Genomic DNA, 15,202 nt, shown 5'->3' with positions numbered 1-15,202 from the left:
ATTTTTGCTTTCACAGAATAGCTGTAAATAGTATGGATGATGCTTTTGGAAACACCAATACAAGTTAAGATCATAAATGTTTGTTCACTTCAAGTTAAAGTGGACTTGTGGTGGAAAAAAATCTAACAGGACCTAAAATTTGGATTCACAAACGTGTGGAACCCTCCAGAACCCCTGGAAACATGCATCATCCTCATATTTGAAATCCACTTTGTATTATTGTAGCTATTGAGCTGTTCTAGCAAACAGTAGATGTGCAGACAGTGTATATTTGCACTGGCAAGCACACAGCAGAGTAGGACCACGTGTAGGTATACTTCCCATTGTCTTTTAGTTCCCTAAGGGGAGGAGAAAAAGAACAGAGATGGAAACTGAAGATGGACCAATCAGAGACTGTTGTGAATATGCACACAACATGAGCTGAGGCCAGCGTTTGAATCATACAGGCTTATGATGGGAGAGGATTTTGGAAACTGATCTTATGTGCTAGGGGAGTTACAGGTGGAAATAATTATTAATATAATTAGAATGAGCAAAAAGTTTTAACTAAATTCTTTTCATTCTATAACATGTTTTAAGCTTTTTATTAGAAACCTTTATACATAAATACAACTTTACAAAATCCAAATCCCTTCACACCATGCTTTCGTTTCTCTTCCTAAATCTTCCTGCCAGTGAATCCCTTTCCTACCCAGCTAGGCTGTCTTCTATTTTAATGTCATCATTTATTCATCCTTTGGGCATCTCTTGTGTATATCTTGTGTATGTAGTGTCAGCCACTGTGTGGTAATAAATACCATGGCCATGTTGTTTCTGAAAGACAATATATTGAAAGCAGTCCTCCCCTTCCTTGGGCTATTGTTTCCTTCCCACCACCTTATCTGGACCCTGACCTTGGAGGGTGCGATATAAATGTCTTACTTAGTGTTGGACACTTCCCTGTCTCTGCTCAGCACTTTGATGAGTTTTGAGTGTCTGTAGTGATCATCACAACCTAAAACGGGAAGCTTCACCAACTAAAGTGGAAGTAGCATTAATATATGAGCATAAACACATATCCATTTAACCTGACAACTTGAGTAGCCCCTACCCCATGGCTTATGACCTCCACAGTTAGAGAACTTTCATTAAGTTTTCAGTGTCAGACATGAATTATCTCCCACAAGGCTAGCCTCAAATCTATTCAGAGAGAATTTGATCCCCACACAACAAACATGACATTTTTGCAGCAGTTGGTATATGTTGTCTACACAGCCAAGCATAAAGCTTACAGTATCCATTACTGGTTAACATACTTAGTGGCTGTTTTTTCTCAAACAGGCTGCATAGCCAGAGCATGTTTTAAAACTCTTCTATAGAGGGGCTGGAAAGAAAGCTTTGCAGTAATGGTGCTTGCCTGAAAAGCCAAAGGACCTCAGTTCGATTTCCCAGTACCCATGTAAGCCAGATGCACAAGGAGACTCATGCATCTGGAGTTCATTTGCAGTGGCTGGAAGCCCTGGCACACCCATTCTCTCTCTCTATTTCTCTCTCTTTCCCTCTCTCAAATAAATAAATAAAAATTAAACTAAATTAAAAAAAAAAAACCTCTTCCATAGGATTTTATGATGAAGCTGGCATTGATGTAGATTCACTGTCAAAAATGGTAATAAGGCACATATGAACAATATTTAATACCAGTGGATAAAGGCAGAAAAAAAAGAATTAATATGGTGTTCTATTATAAAGGAACTCATAAAATTTCAGTTATTCAAATGATACTATCATGTTAAATGTACAATCCAAATGGAATGACTAGTTATATAACTTAGCAGTGGCTAAATACTACCTTACCGATTTTTTTTTTTTTAGTTTCTACTCAATAGGCATCTTTTATGTGAAAAACAAACTGAGAATGTATAGTATATATGTATAATATATATAAATGTATAGAATATATGTATGTGTGTATATATACATATATATACATATATATATATATGTGTGTGTGTATATATATATATATATGTATATGCTATACAAAATTATGGGATACTTTCTAAATGTTTACATATGTCTATAAATTTAATTAGCATGATTAAGAAGCATAAAGAACATTGAAATAAGTGGAGTCACAGCTATCTTTGGAAATAGTTGATGGCATAGATGGTAAAATATTTGCCACCCAAACATGAAAGCCTGAGTTCAGATCTCCAGAACCAACAAAAAGACAAGAGTGGTGGCAAATCTGCAGAGGTGAAAAGAGTGGGAGTCTAGAATTTGGTGTCTATCTAGTCTAGTCCAAGTGTTGAGCTCCAGATAAAGTAATGTTCCTCATGTAAGAATAAGCAATTGACAAAGCCACCCAGTTCTGGACTCCAGTGTCCAAATTCCTATACACACACAGGTCCATTCACACACAAAAAATATGTAAAACACACATACATGTGTTTGTACATGCATACACACATGTACCACATATACACATGCACACACACAAAAGAAATAAAGGTGTCTTCATCATTGTACATATTCTATATGAAAAGATATTCTACAAATTTATCTTATGAACAAATGTATTTAAAATTAAATATTAACATATGGCATGGGAAAAACTACATCCTACAGGTAAGAGTAATTACTTCCTCTTTCACCACATATCCTCTTTATTCCTTGAGAATTCAGTAACTGATTTTTCTCATCCTACTTTCTCAATAAGGTCTTGAATAAATTACCAAAACAAAGAATTATGGAGGTAGAATTTAATAAAGTGCCGAAATGCTATCCATGTCCTCTCAAAATTAATTTGCAAAATCCTGCACCAAGACAATGGTGTACAGCTTTCGGGGATAATTATATCCTGGTGTCCATTTTCATTTAGAGAATTACTACCAGTTAATGAGATAAAAGTGGAAGATTTGAATGTCCCTACTGTAAATATGTAACAGAGCTCCACCTAGAGTCAGAGAGTAGAATGCACCAGCTTTCACACTTGCCTTGGAATGCACAGTCTGCATAATTCCATATATTACATTTGGAATTTATAAATTATCCAGCTTAAGCTATTTCCTATGTTTTATTGTGACAAAATAGCCCAAACAGACATGGAAATCACTCTTTAACACCAGGATAGCCTCACGTTCTCAGAGATATACGAAGCTTTGCTATCCAAGTGAGTGATTTAAGGTGTGGGCCACCACATCAAGCAGTTAAGACTTTTATTATGACTCTGAATGCATTGATTTAGGAGTATTGGGATAATTAAACTATTTGATAAATGTGAGATAAGAGAAAATGATAATATTTCCAGGAGTCCACCATACATGTTGGATCAATTAATTTTGAGTAATGTATTCAGGATAATCCACTTGTCTTGCAATCAACAACAACCCAGAAAGATCAGTTTTCTATCATTTGGACACACTTATGTGAGACATGGTGACATCAAAGTACATCACAGTGACACCATCATATAAAACTCTGATATCACAGTACCATACTACAACATCACCATACCCTATTGTGACATTAACATATTCCCTTTAGTACCATGAAGTAACATTTTCATATAACATTGCCCTGATATGCCAACATACTGACCCATTGTGGCATTAGAAAACTCCAGTATGACATCTCAATATCCAAATATGATGCCATAGTCTCTCACTATAATATCTCAGTACTAGAATATGATTTAATGAAACCCACTGTGATGTCACAGTGCAGAACTAAATCATAATAGCTCATTTTTACATTATGATGCCACATTGTTATATTTGACTTCCCAATGTCCCTTCAAATAGCCTACTGTGACAAGAGAATACCCAGTGTTGCATCACAATAGTCAAATGTTTTATGATATTTCCCCACTGTGGCATCATAATACTCCCAGTGAAATCACAATTCCCTACTGACTCATCACATGAATGCCCCAATATTCCACACCACACACTGCTGTTACTGCAACAGGCTTTTATGTAATACCACAATATTCCTCTATGTCAACATAAAAGCTTACTGTGACATTATAATTCCCAACTGACTAACATCACAAATCCCACTGTGACACCTAACACTGTAAAACACAATGCCACATGTTGATATGACCATTCCCCACTGTGCCATCACAAGTCACTAATATAACATTAACAAACCCCACAGTGATATCACATGTACCATTGGTACAATTGAGTACCCTATTGTAGAAGAATGATCAGTGATTGTAGTTTCTCTGGAGAGTGCAGAGTTTCACTTGGGCAAATGAGTGATCTCAGGAGATGGGTGGTGTGATGGCCTCAAAGTGGGTAAATGATAAGGATGTGCACATGTAAAGATGGATCAGATGGGGACTTTCAGCTAAGATGGCAACCACCTAACTGCACCATACATCCCTGGGAAAGAAAGGCCATTCATGCAGAGTGCAGGCCCATTCCACATATCCACGCGAGCTGAGACTCAGTCTACCTGTCTGCATGAACCATCTCAGGTGCAAACCCCTCCCTGTCTGCCATGTCAGCTGACCACCAGCCAGTGTCCTGATGCAGGCGAGCTCAGACTGCTTCTGGGTCCCACTGTACCACCACACATGAGTTTAGGCGTCTTTGGCGCTTGATGTTTCAGCATCCCCCTGACTGTGAGCACAGGCAGCTTTGGCATATTGCCAAGTGAGAGCTCAGGAAGCTTTGGCACCCCTCCCCCACAGGAGCTCAGGCTGCTTTGGCATTGTGCCAAGTGAGAGCTCAGACTCCTTGGCATCTGCCTCAGGCCGCTTCAGATTCATTCTGTGCTGGAGCTCAGGCTGATCTACCTGCTCAAGCATTAGCTCAAGACCACTCAGCCCATCTGCTTGCCTGCCAGGTAGTCCAGGGCAGCTCCCCCAAGAGGCAGCACATTCCCAGACCATAGTCCTACTCTCTATGCTCATACACTGTGATGGGCAGACCACTGTGCAAAAGAAATAACATGAAAAATCAAATGCAAGAAAATCCAGTTATATCATCTAGTCCTATAATGAACATCTTTAATCAAAGCATAGAAGAGTCATTAAGATCAGAACACCAAAATGCAGCTATGAGCAATGCAACCCTGACAAAACTACTGGTAGAATTTGCAGAAAAGCAACAAAGGAATGATTATCATGTGGGTGCTGCCATCACTAGAGTAGACCTAATAGATAAGAAAATAGAAGGTATTCAAAGACAGTAAGAGATATGAAGGATAGTGAAAAGAAGGAGGACCTTAAAAATCAGCTGGAGATGCTAAGTGAAGACATAAAGAAATGCAAGGATGAATTCCATGATGCATCAAGAAAATCAGAAAATGATTTTCTAAGGGAGCTTAACAGAGGGATGGAAACTATACATAGAAAAGTAGTAGAAAATGTAAACCTAATTGAACAAGTTCAAAACTCTAGACCCTCTCACAAATAGAGTCAACAATGTGGAACATGGAAACTCTGATCTGGATGTCAAGATGGAAGAAACAGTTCCAGAGTTCAAAAGTTTCAATAAGTTCAAAAGTTTCTGTGAACAGAACATGAGGGTATTAAGGGATACCCTTAAGCGTCCTAATATCCAGAAAGTTGGAATACCAGAAGGAGAAGAAATTCAGACCAAAGGAATGGAGAACTTATTTAGTAAAATAATCGAAGAAAACATCCCCACTCTCTCAAAAGAAAGGCCCATCAAGACACAAGAAGCTAAGAGAACTCCAAACAGATTGGACTAAAAGAGAAACTCTCCAAGACATATTGTCATTAACTCTGAACATTGACACCAAAGAGTAAATCCTAATAGCAGCTAGGGAAAAATAGCACATCACTTTTAAAGGTAACCCTATCAAAATTACATCAGACTTCCCAGTGGAAACCCTGATAGCCAGAAGGGCCTGGAATGGAACACTGCAAAGTCTAAGAACCTATGGCTTTCACCCAAACTACTCTACCCAGCAAAAGTATCCCTCATAATAGATGATGAAAGAAAAACTTTTCATGACAAAACTCAGCTTTACAATTATATGAACACAAAACCAAACCTACAAAGAGTATTTCAGGAAATTCTCCACAGAGAAGAAACAAATAACCAAACTCAAATGCCTACAAGAAGCAGATCACTCTGTGCCCCATTTTGTGAGTCTGGTATTTGTCTTCTTATTGTTTAGACTTTTGAGTTCTTTGTAAATTCTAGAGATAAGGCAATTCACAGTGGAAGAGATACAAATGGCAAACACACACTTAAGAAAATGTTCATCATCCCTAATCATCAGAGAAATGCAAATTAAAACAACTATGAGATTCCACCTTACCCCAATAAGGATAGCCAACATCAAAAAGTCAAATGAAAATAGATGTTGGTGAGGATGTGGAGAACCAGGGACACTCATTCACTGTTGGTGGGAATGCAGGATGGTACAACCACTTTTGAAAGCAATATGGAGACTCCTGATAAAGCTGACTATAGAAATACCAACAGACCCAGTTATACCATTACTGGGCATCTACCCTAAAACCTTCAAACCAAAAGCCAGAGATTTTTCCTCAATCATGTTTGTAGCAGCTCAATTCGTAATAGCTAAAAGCTGGAATCAACCCAGATGTCCATCATTAGAAGAATGGATAACAAAGATGTGGTATATCTATACAATGGAATTCTATACAGCAGTAAGAAAAAATGACATAAAGAAATTTGAGGAAAAATGGTTGAACCTGGAACAGATCATTCTCAGCGAACTTACTCAATCACAGAAAAAAAAATCGACACATAGTCTCACTCATCTGCAACACCTAACCTGAATCTGCCCAAGATGCCTTACATACCCAGCAAGCTCCTCATGGACTAGACAATAAGGTGGATGGGAGGGCGGGGAGGGAATCGAAGGGTGGAAAACAGTAATCCGGACCCAAACGGCAATGGTACCATAAAATTCTTCTTCCTAAAAGACAGACCAAATGGCTGAACCTTCACTAGACCCTTACAGGAAACACCTGAACCACAAGACACTGGAGAGGGTAGGATCAAGACTGACCTAAATCTCCTACATCTTCTCTCCCTCCCTCTCCCCCTCTCCCCTCTATCTCTCTCCTCTCTAACTCTTGTATATTAGTTATGTTTTTCCTCAATTTCTTAGTGGACACTGACCTGTAACCCCCACTTCTAGCTTGGGCCTACCATCCACAATGAGCTTTTGATCAGAGAAACCTACAAGGTTTCCCAAAACAATGACAGACTTCTTTCAGAGTACTTGATGACCCACCAAAGGCCAGTGGTAAGACCCTATTGCTGAAGACTCTATATACGCAGCTGACACGTAAAATGGAATGACATGGCTGGAAGCCAGGAGAGAGTCAGTCCCCAGACAGTCAGCATGTCTAGTGCTAGAAGGTGCTACATAAGCGACTGGGGGGAAACGACCAAGATCTGTCCAAGTAACACATTGTTTAACCTAATTATCAACAAATAACTGGATGTGATGCCTACACAAGTGCAATAGTGGTACACAGCCATGGTGAGGAACCAATTGCTCTTGATTTGGCTAAATGATCCACTCAGTGGTACCAGACCCATAGCTGGAGCTGGGAAACAAGTCAGAACCATACCCAAACACAAGCCCACTCTACAATATCAAGCTACCATCAATCACGGGGAATAACAGGGCCTACACCTATCATACTGTCTATCAAAAAAGTAAGTGTTATCTCAATTTTCCGGGTGCTAACTTACTCCCCACTGGAAAATCTGCTTTTCTTTTCCAGATAGATGCAGATCCTAAGAAGAGAGCTGCCCCAACATACCTCAAAAGGGGCCTAACTGAAACTAAGGACAACTGGCGAAATAAGCAAGGGTGATGTTTTCCTGTGAACCGATACCAGCACAAAGGGGAAGGAGACCAACGCAGAGAAAAATCAACTCCTACCAAAGCAGAGAGCCAGAGCCTCAGAGGCCCCCAACACCTCAGCACTGAAGCAGACCAAAAATGAACCCAACATGGCTTAGGGAAATTTTGTGGAAGAGGGGGTGGAAAGAATGTCAGAGTCACATGTTGGGTCATGATTTGCAGAGACATTTATCATACCAATAACTGGGGGCTAACTCCCCAATGCATGACCCATTTTCATTAACAAGGAGGGTCTAATGGGAGGGGTTAGATCACAGATGAGCCTAAATAATGCTACCAAACTGCCTGTATTTACTGAAAAGAAAACTAATAAATTAAATTAAAAAAAAAAAAAAGAAGCAGATCACAATAACCAAATTCAGGGAAGGCGAAAAAAAAAATCAAAGTCAATGAAACCACCAAACCACATACAGCAACACAATATGGCAGGGATCAAATAACACCTTATGATCATTACCCTAAATATTAATGGCCTTAATTCATCCATCAAGAGGCACAAGCTAACAGGATGGATCAGATAATTAGCCTCATCAATCTGTTGTCTTCAAGAAACCCATCTCACCACTAAAGACAGACACCTCCTCAGGGTAAAATGGTGGAGAACAATATTCCAAGTAAACACAAATAAGAAACAAGTAGGCATAGCTATATTAATTCAGGTAAAGCACAATTCGAACCAAAATAATCAAAAAAGACAAAGAAGGCCACTTCCTAGTAATCAAGGGAAATACCATCATAAATCTGTATGCAAAAACACAGGGGCACCAAAGTTCATAAACCAAAACCTACTAGACAATACAACAGAAATAACCACAAACACCATAATAGTTGGGGACTTCAATACAGCATTATCAGTAAGAGACAGATCATCCCAACAGAACTCAACAGGGAAGTAAGAGAGCTCAACAAAACCATAGATCACATAGACCTAACAGACATCTACAGAACATTCCATTCCAAATCCACAGACTACACATCCTTTGCAGCCCATGGAACATTCTGTAAAATAGATCATATACTGGATCCCAAGGTCTGTGTCCATATATTTAGGAAGAAGGACATAATTCCCCGTATGATAGCACTTCACAATGCTATATTGCTAGAAATTAACAACAAACAATCCATCAAGAATACCATCAGTGTGTGGAAACTGAATATCACACTTTTAAATAATAAATGGATAGTGGACAAAATAAAAAATGAAATGGCAAAGTTTCTAGAAATGAATGACAATGAGAACACACGGTACCAAAACTTATGGGACACAATGAATGTGGTCCTCAGGGGAAAATTCATAGCACTCAATGCCTTCATTAAAAAGACAGAGAGAACCCAAATTAATAACCTAACAATCTGCATAAGGCATTGGAAAAGCATGAACAATCCAACCCAAAAGGCTCCAGAAGGAAAGAAATAATTAAGATCAGAGCAGAAATTAATGCATTGGAAACTAAGAAAATGGACCAAACAAAGAGCAGGTTCTTTGAAAACATAAACAAGATTGACAAACCTCTGGTCAACTTGATCAAGCAAAAAAGGAAAGAGGGAGAGACGCTTAAATTAACAATATTCAAATGAAAAAAGGGAGATCACAACAGGCATAAGTGAAATTGGGAGAATCATCAGGACTTATTTCAAAAACCTCTACTCCAAAAAACTGGGTAATGTGGAGGAGATGAATAAATTCCTGGACACATACCATCTATTAAAGCTAAAGTCAGAGTAGATTAACCTCCAAAACAAACCGATCATATTCATTGAGATTGAAAAAGTAATAAAAAACAATTCCCCAAAAGGAAGAGTCCAGGACCAGATGGTTTATCAGCTGAATTCTATCAAACCTTTATGGAAGAACTCAAACCAATCTTCCTCAACATGTGCCATACAATTGGAGAACAAGGAAAGTTACCCAAATCTTTCTATGAAGTTAGTATCACCCTAATTTCAAAGCCAGGGAGAGATACCACAAGAAAAGAAAACTACCAGACTATTTCGCCTATGAACTTACGTGCAAAGATACTGAACAAAGTCATCACAAACCTAATCCAACAACACATCAAAAGCAATATCTACCTTGATCATGTGAGATTTATCCCAGCAACACATGGGTGGTTCAATATACGGAAATCTGTCAATGCAGTACACCACATAAACAATGTTAAACACAAAAATGACATAATAATTTCGATAGATGCAGAAAAGCCTTTTGACAAAATGCAACATCACTTCATGACCAAAACAGTGGAGAGAATTGGCATGGTTGGTTCATATCGTAACATAATAAAGGCAATATACAAAGTTCCTAAGGCCCACATAATACTTAATGAGAGAGACTGGAGAAATTCCCATTGAGATCAGGAACAAGACAGGGTTGTCCTCTTTCACCTCTGTTCTTCAATATAGAACAGGAAATCCTAGCTCAAGCAATAAGACAGCAGAAAGAAAAAAAAAAAAGGATACAATTTGGAAAGGAAGAAGTTAAGTTAGCTCTGTTCGCTGATGACATCAATGTATAAGTAAATGACCAAAGCGACTCCATCCCAAAACTCCAGAAGGTGATTAACTCCTATAGTGAAGTAGCAGGATACAAAATCAATGCACAAAAATGAGTAGCCTTTCTATATGCACATCACAAAGATACAGAGAAAGAAATAAGGGACATGGACCCATTTACAATAGCAACAACAACAAAAATAGCTTGTAATAATGTTAACCAAGGAAGGGAAAGATCTACACAATGACAACATAAAAACATTCAAAAAAGAAATTGAGGAGGACTTGAGAAAATGGAAAGACCTCCCATGCTCCTGGATAGGCAGAAGTAACAGTGTGAAGATGGCAATGCTACAAAAGGCAATATACAGATTTAATGCGATTCCAATTAAAATCCCAACAGCGTTCTTCACAGAGATAGAAAAAAATATTCTCGAATTTCACATGGAAAGGCAGAAGGCCTCTGATATCAAAGGATATACTCAGCAAAAGAAATACCTCTGGAGGCATCACCATACCTCATCTAAAGCTATATTACAAAGCCATAGTGATAAAAACAGCATGGTACTGGCATAAAAATGGGAGTGTAGACCAGTAGAATAGACTTGAGGACCTAGAGTTTGGGTCAAGCAACATATCTACTTAATATTTGACAAAGGCACTAACAATATAGGCTGGAAAAAAGACAGCATCTTCAACAAATGGTGCTGGACAAACTGGATAACCACATGCAGGAAATTGAAACTTGATCCACATATTTCTCCATGCACTACACTACACTGAAGTCCAAATAGATCAAAGACCTCAATATAAGACCAGAAACTCAGCCACTACTGGAAGAAAATATAGGAACAACTTTCCATAATATAGGAATGGTAAAAATTTCCTGAACAAAATCCCAGTAGCTCACGATCTTAAAGAGTCACTCAAACAATGGGATCACATAGAGCTGAAGAGTTTCTTTACAGACAAGCATACAATAAGCAAGGCCAATAGATTACCCACAGAATGGGAGAAAATATTTGCTGATCATCCAACTGACAAAAGCCTAATCTCTAGAATCTACAAAGAGCTCAGAAATCTAATCAATAAAAAGTCAAACAGTCCACTCACAAAATGGGACAAAGAGCTGGACAGGCAGGTCTCAGAGAAAGAAATAAAAATGGCAAACACACACTTAAGAAAATGTTTATCATCTCTAATTATCAGGGCAATGGAAATTAAAACAACTATGAGATTCCACCTTACCCCAGTAATATCAAAAATAAATAGAAAATAAATGCTGGCAAGGATGTGGAGAATTCGCAACCATCATCCACTGTTGGTGGGAATGTAAAATGGTACAACCACTTTGGAAAGCAATGTGGAGACTCCTGAAAAGGCTGACTATGGAGTTACCTACAGACCCAGTTATTCCCTTACTGGGCATTTACCCTAAAATCTTTAAACCAAAGTCCAGAGCGATTTGCTCAATCACGTTTATAGCAGCTCAAATTGTAATAGATAAGAGCTGGAATCAATCAAGATGTCCATCACTACCTGAATTGATAACTAAGATGTGGTATATCTACACAATGGAATTTTACACAGCAGTAAGAAAAAATGACACAATGAAATTTAAGGGCAAATGGTTGAAACTGTAACAGATCATTTTCAGTGAACTTACCCAATCACAGAAAGATAAGTGCCTTATAGTCTCACTCATCTACAGCACCAAACCAGAATCTACCCAAGATGCTAACATATACAGCAAACATTTTGAGGACTAGACAATAGGGTGTGCAGGGAGGGAGGCAAGGGCAAGGGAGGGGGTGGGAGACACAAATCTAGACCCAAACAGCAATGGTACTATAAAATTCGACATCCTAAAAAGTAGACCAAATGGTTGAACTTTCACCAGGCACTTAGAGGGAACACCTGAGCCACAAGACACTGGAGAGGGTATGATGAAGACAGAACTTAATATTCTACAGCCTCTCTCTCTTTCTCTCTCTTCTCTCTAACTCATTTATATTAGTTATCTTTTTCTTCCTTTTCTTAGTGGGCACTGACCTGTAACTCCTAGTACCAGCATGAGGCTATCATCTGCAACAAACTTTTGATCAGAGAGACCTACAAGGTTTCCTAAAAGAAAGACAGATTTCTGTCAGGGTACTTGATGACCCACCAAAGGTTAGTGGTAAGACCCTACTGCTGAAGACAGCATAAGAGGTTGACAGGTAAAATGGTGGGAAGATGGAAGAAAGTCAGTCCCCAGAGAGTCAGCGCATCTAGTGCCAGAAGGTGCTCCATGGCCAAATGGGGGGAAATGACCAATATCTGTCCAAGGAACTCAAGGTCTACCCTACTTAGTAGCAAATAACCTGTTGTGATGCTCACACAAGTGCAATAGTGGCACTTAGCCATGGTGGGAAACCAACTGCTCTTGATTTGGCTAACTGATCCCCCTCAGTGGAATGGGATCCATAGCTGCAGCTGGGAAACAAGTCAGAACAATTTCCAAATGTGAACACATTCTCCATTATCAAACTACCACAAATCATTGGTTATAAGGGGGCCCACATCTATTAAATTCTCTATAAAAAAAATAAGCATTATCCCATTTGTCTGGTGCTAACTTTACTGTCTGTTGGAGAATCTGCTTCTCTTTTTCAGACAGACACAGATCCTAAGGTGAGAACTACCACATCATACCTCCAAAGGGCCCCAGCTGAAACTAAGAATAATTGGCATAACAAGCAAGGGTGCTGGTTTCTTGGTGAACTGGGCACCAGCACAAGGGTGAAGGAGATCGACACAGAGAAAAATCAACTCTTACCAAATCACTTAGCCAGAGATTCAGGGGCCTCAAACAACTCATCACTGAAACGAATAAAAATGAAACCAACATGGTTCAGAGACATTTTGAGGAAAAGGGGGTGGAAAGATTGTCAGAATCACTCATTGGGTCATGATATACAGAGACATTTCTCCTGTCCTAACTGTGGGGTGACCCCACAATGCAAGACCCGTATACCACAACAAGGAGGGGCTAATGAGACATGGTAGGATATGGATGAGCCTAACAATGGTACCAACTTGACTGTATTCATTGAGTACAAAACTAATTTTTTTTAAAAATGATGGATCAGATGGTTAATACTGGTTTTGCATGATTTGAAATTCATTTTCTTCAAAGTATAGAAAATATGAATTACTTTTTTCTCTTTTCTTCTATGCTCCTCTCTTCATAATTTAAAGCATATCCTGAGTTTCACCCGAGCAAGGAGGCACTCTCATATAATATCATTACTGTATTTTTTACTCAGCTCCACACTGGTGGATGAATCTCCAAACCAGACTTAGTTGATGGGAAGAAGTGATTTATTTCAGGGTGAAAGATCCAGGGAATGTTCCTTAATGGTAAAAGAGAAAAACCAACACCAATACCACCCAAAACAAGAGCAAAATCATCAGGTAAACTCCAGGGAACCAAAGTAGAACTCATTGTGCATACCGTAGACAGGAATTCAGGTCTGCTCCCAGTAACGCCTTAGGGCTGGACTGCAGGAGCCACCCACAGTGCACCTCTGCTAGCCGTGTGGATTGAAATCTAAGTTACAAGCTTCAATAAAACATCTGAGTCTATTGAGGGACATGAATTCAGACTAACACATTGCCTAAATCATCTAGATATGATGTTGAATCTCTATTTTTTTTTTAATTTGGTGATACTAGGTATTAAACCAGTGTCCCATGAGTACTAGGCCAATTAATGTTACAGTGAGCAATCTTTGCACCACTATCACTGACATTGTCTCAAAATATTTAATTTATTCATGCAGCTTCGTAAAGCCAGTACAGGCTTGGCAATGGTGCATATGCCATCATACTGAAAGGCCAATGAGTCCCTGCAGAAATGGTGAAACCATATTAAGGTGAGAAGAAATTGACAGGATGATTCACCTTTTTGATTTTACCTCAATTCTTATATTTCAAACCAGGTTGTAATATTTCTCCAAGGCTAGTACTGACATCAGTTCCATCACCTTGGACCATTGTCTACACATTAACTCTCATGACACTCCACAGAGATGGTACATCTTTTCTCAAAATAACATCATCAGTGGCAGGTGATTTAGCTAATTGTTTTATTATTATTAACATGTTTCATATGGATACATCATGTATTGGTACCCTCTTTTGCTTTGTCCCTACACCCATTCTTTTGGTGACGCTCCTCCATGGGTTTACAGGTATTCCCCATGGGGTTGTGGTTTATGCACTGTGGAATCAATAGTCAGTTAATTTTGGGGGGAATGCCTCTGAGCATGATGTCTCAACCTATGGCTCTTACAGTCTTTCCACCCCGTCTTCCATTAAATTCCCTGAGCCATAGCAGCTGAGTTTTAAGTCTACTTCAGCGATGAGTTCTTAAAAGCCTCTGGATCTCTGCTTGGTAGGTGTTGAGTATCCTTAGAGTCTGTCTCCTATACCACGGCACTGATTATCAGGTACAGCATGGACACAGCACTCTTGCTATCTTTCCAGTTCCCCAGTGGTTCCAGCTGTGGCTTGGCTAAACTGCAAGGAGTAGAAATTGGGGGCCAGAGAGAACTAGGAGATGCCACCCCACATGCCAATTTGCTCTAGCACAAGAATAGAACTCTTAGCATAAAAGAAACTTGTGTATAATTGGATTGATTTACAGTGTCCCGCCTGCTGACCACAGTATAGTATGCTATTTAGATAGATATTCCAGGTAGGCTGGTCCTGGGGTCTTCCCTCCAAATCTACAAAACAACTGGGTCTTCTCCTTGCATACCTGAATCTGACAAGGAATACATTTTCTATAGTA

This window comes from Jaculus jaculus, chromosome 15 (genome assembly GCF_020740685.1).
Source record: "Jaculus jaculus isolate mJacJac1 chromosome 15, mJacJac1.mat.Y.cur, whole genome shotgun sequence".
Taxonomy (NCBI): domain Eukaryota; kingdom Metazoa; phylum Chordata; class Mammalia; order Rodentia; family Dipodidae; genus Jaculus; species Jaculus jaculus.
The sequence above is the reverse complement of the archived record's forward strand: the minus strand, read 5'-3'. Positions refer to the sequence as shown.